The following is a 4,769-nucleotide window of genomic DNA, read 5'->3' on the forward strand; positions in this document are numbered from 1 at the left end:
ATAGGAAGATTAATGACACCAAGATCGGAGTGGTCGAAGCAAGGATAAACAACCTCGAGCAAGGAATGAACACAATCTCGGCAGCTGTAACCAATATTACCACTCAAATGGAGCAAATTCAGAAGAAGTTAGATGAGGATAGAGCAAAGGCAGCAGCAAGAGTGGATGATATTAACAAGAAGTGGGTGGCAAAGCAGAAATCTGGGGACTGCCCAGTCGCCGGCGGACCGCCGAACACCCCGCAGCGGCCCGGCACTGAGACGGCAGAGTCAACCACGCAGGACTGCCCAGTCGCCGGCGGACCGCCGCACACCCCGCAGCGGCCCGCCACTGAGAAGGCAGAATCGTCCACTAAGCAGGAGCTTGTGCGGCACAACGGGATTGTACTCCCTTTTCAGCCAAAGAGGAAGTTCAAGCTTGAAGAGCAGTTCAAGCAATTCCTTAACATGTTTTGCAAAGTCCATACTAACATTCCACTTGTTGAATCATTGCAGGAGATACCAAAGTATGCGAAGCTACTAAGGGAGGCGGTAATGAGGAAAAAAAAGCTGACCAAAGCCAACCTTAAGCTACCGCATCATTGCAGCGAGATCATCCAAAAGGAAAGGGCAGTGAAGCAAAGAGATCCGGGCCAGTTCATCATTAGGTGCCGAATTGGAGAAGGGAAGGTTGACAAAGCACTGTGCGACTTAGGATCGTCCATCAATCTCATGCCACTGAAGTACTACGAAAAGCTCAACATCGGGCCACTCAAATCTTCAGATGTAACACTCAGGTTGGCCGATAACTCGTCCATCAAGACTGTAGGTATGATTGAGGATGTCTTAGTTAAAGTTGATGATTTTATTTTTCCTGCCGACTTTATTGTGCTTGACATGAAAGTAGACAAGAACGTCCCTCTAATCTTAGGGAGAGATTTTCTTGCCACTTGCAAAGCTTTGATTGATGTAGGTCGTGACGAGATCACAATCAGTGATAATCATGGTCAATCCACCTATAAGATCGAGAGCGAGATGCTAAAGTTTGAGGAGGCAAAGCGGGCAAAAATGGAACAACAGTGCAGAGCAGTCATGGCTACCGACTTGACCAAGTCCAAAGATCCCTTTGAAGCGGAGGATCCTTCTACCTCCACTATCTACATTGTCAAAGAGGTAAGACACTCTTCTAAAAAGGGTGATGCTAATTCTTCTACATCTGCTCCACAGAAGAAGAAACAGAAGAGAAAGAAAACATCCAAAGAGGACCCCGAGATATACGTCATCAAAACGAAAGAGGGGAAGTACAAGTGGTGGAAGAAGCTAGGGACCAAATTGCTCCCTATGCCAATTTTCAACACTCGAGTTATTGATCCGCCCAACTAGTGGGCCACTTCAAGTCGAGCTAACGACTTTAACAAAAGCGCTTATTGGGAGGCAACCCAATTTTCTTTTACTTTTTTTTTTCTCGTTTTTTTTTTATGTTCTGTTAAAAAAAAAAAAAAAAAAAATTGGTGGCGGTCGCCGCACTTAAAGCACGGCGGTCGCCACACGTGTGTTAACATGTGCAGGAAGGATCGGGCCTAGGGCAGGCTTAGGGCGGGCCAGAGTAACCGCTGCACGGGCCGCGGCGGCCCGCCAGGATTGCTCTTTACGAAGGCCCGTGTGGCGGCCCGCCACGAGAGACGCGGCGGTCGCCACACGCAGTCCAGAGACGGGATTTCCACCATAAAAGGTATGTTTTCCATTCCTTTTCACATTCCTTCTCAAATTCCTTCCTTGCACACAACCCCCACCTATATAAATCACCAAATTCACACACCCACACTATCATTCTCTCAATTCTCTCAAAGTCTAGAGCTCTTCTTCTACAAATTCTCTCCACAAAAAGGTATAAATCCTAACTCAATTTCTGGGTTTTTCTTTACTTCTTCCATGGATTGTGCTTTATTTGGGTGAATTGTTCGGTAGAATCTCTTAATTCATGATGGGGGATGATTATGTGTATGAATTTTTGAATTCTATGGTTTAAAATTTGCTCGGTTGGTGATTATTAAGTTGTGAATGATGATTCTCTCTTGGTTTTTAGAGTTTAAAAGTAGCAATCATGTTCATAGCATTGTGAGGCTATTATTACTTCCATGAATTGCAATATTTGTGATTTTGTAGAGATTGTTGGTTTTTATGGATATTTGGTTGATACGTCTCTGCATGGGGGATGAATTCACGTTGGGGGATGATTTTTTTTGTCCTAATTTGGTTGTTTTTGCTTAAAATGTTATTATGCTAAAAATTAGGATGCTATTTTACCCAAGCTTGCATATAAGTTCTTATCTCTTGATTTTTACTTGGTTGAATGCAAGTTTGGGGGAACTTTTGATCTCCTACTTGTTGATGCTCTTTTAAGAGTGTAATTTCTTTTGTAGGATAATGGGATCAAAAGGGAAACCGGAGAATGCAAAGAACTTTGGCATTAGCCTTGCCACGGAAGAGCAAAAGGCTATGTGGAAGAAAGTGTCGGCCCGAGAAACGGCACCTTCTAGATATCACCACGATTTCCCTCTCCAAACTTTGGGGATCATGGAGGATTTTTGGAAGTTGTGCGACGTGGGTGATGGGAATGGCCTCGTCTACATGTTCCAAAGGAAGTGGCCATCGTTTCGAAAGTATACTCTCGAGTTCCTCAGCTCGCTAAAGGTTACTAAGGACCGCCACCTGGGCACAATTTTCTAGCGCGATTTTTCGAAATTCTTCGAATTTTCGCCCCGCTCAACCTCTACGCGAAATTTTTCAGGGTACATTTTTGTTTTCAGTAGTATACTCACGTCCCTACCGACTCTACAAACTTATTTTACACTTTGTTGTAAATAAGTTTGGGGGGATGAAGTGGTGGACCGTGAGTTTAGGGTTTTCTTTTTGTTGTTAGTTTGTTTTTGCTTTAATTTTTCAAAAACCCGTAGGAGATTTTTGTGTTCTAAAAATGTTTTCTTGAATCCATGTCATGAACATAACATGAAGAACTTAGAAACACGCATGCTTAGGGACACATTAGACCGAGTTGCCAATGATATTATATTCCATCTATGTTTAAGTGTGGCTTAACGTTTTGATATGATGGTTGGGTGAAAAGGTGCATAATTAGTGAATTGCTTGTTCGCCTTGAATCGTGCTTTTACCTTGTGAGATTTGAGCCTTAAATTCTTTCTTGTGTGATTTATCTGTATGCATGTATATGTTTCTAGAACTTGCTCCTAGTCTGCCTAAGTTTACATAGTGTTTAAGTTGATTTAGGAGGATGTTAGGCCGTCTTTTCTTAGCTACTTTTATATCCAAAATTTTCGAACCTCTCAAATTTTTCCTTTGGAGCCAATTTTGAGCCTTTAAGCCTTTTCTTTGGAAGCCAAAATAAATGAGGGGACAATTCCTTGGGTTAGTATAGTTTTTGTTATCTTCTTTTGTAAAGGAATTGGAGAGATAAGGAGGAAAGTATAAAAAGTAGTGTGCTTAATATTAAGAAAGTACAAGTTGTGAAATTGAGAAAAATTCCAAATATGTGCTTGATCTTAGGAAAAAAAAAAGAAAGGATGTGTACAAAAAAAAAAAAAAAAAAGAAAGAAAAATGAAAAAAAAAATGTGTGAAAGGTTGTGAAAAGAAAATAAAATCAAAGGATTGAAAGTAAATTGAAGGAGAAAAATAAAGTGTTAGAAGTGCCTTAAGTTTTAGAAAAGTGGAGTCATCTTAACTCTACTTGGGATATTTTTATATTTGAGTCACTTTTTAGCCAAATATTCCTCACCTACCAAAGAGCCTACGTTACAACCGAAAAGAAAGACCTTTCGGACTTTTGATGCTTAATCACATTGAGTAGAGGAGGGATTAGACTTTGAGCAAGCCTATGGTAAACTTTGCATGATGCATGATTTGAGTGATTTACACTTTACCTTTATACACTTTGAGAGTGAGAGAAAGAACACTTCCCATCTTTGGAAGTTTGCCACATGTGAGTGCTTGAATTCAAGGTGTTCCACGAGTTAGTAATGAAAGTGCACTATTAAGCCTTGCTTGATTTGATTGTGTTAATCCATGCTTAATCTATTCTTTCATCTTTTGAGGCAATTATGACGTCTAGTCCTTGTGCATTCTGTGCGTCTATTCTTGTGTCTTTAGTGTTTTGTTCGAGGACAAACAAAAATGTAAGTTTGGGGGAGTTGATACGCCCGGATTTTGCACTGTTTTAAGGCCATTATTTGGTCCGTTTTTGTTATCAAAATCACTCTACATGTCCATTATTTGCATATTCTATACATTTTGGTATTTTGACGTGTTTTGTGAGAAATGTGCATATTTGAGCCGAAAAGGGGAGTAAAAACGCATAGTCTGGAAATCTGGAGTCAGACGGCGACCAGCGACCGCCGCGAAGTTGTACGGCGACCGCCGGCGCCCGGCGGTCAGAGCTATGTGGCGGCCCGCCTCGGAAATTTACGCTAGGAGAAGAGTCTCGCCCGGCGACCGCCGGAGGACATGTGGCGGTCCGCCACCGAAGGGTCAGAGTCTCTGGACTCCAAAGCGGCGACCGCCGGCCAAGGTGCGGCGGCCCGCCGGAGAAAGGCGGCGAATCCGACCAGCCCTAGATTTGCTCCAAGATTTACCAAACTTTGAAGATCTTTTCCTTCTATGATGAGGAATAATCTTCCCCTATAAATAGGACCTCAAGCTTCATCAAAAGGAGTTTTTACACAACAAGAACACATTCATAGAGATCAAAAGCTAGAGTACTTCAATTGTGCAAGGAG

This window comes from Salvia hispanica, chromosome 1 (assembly GCF_029641045.1).
Source record: "Salvia hispanica isolate PSC_SH4W2 chromosome 1, Shi_PSC_v1, whole genome shotgun sequence".
NCBI lineage: Eukaryota > Viridiplantae > Streptophyta > Magnoliopsida > Lamiales > Lamiaceae > Salvia > Salvia hispanica.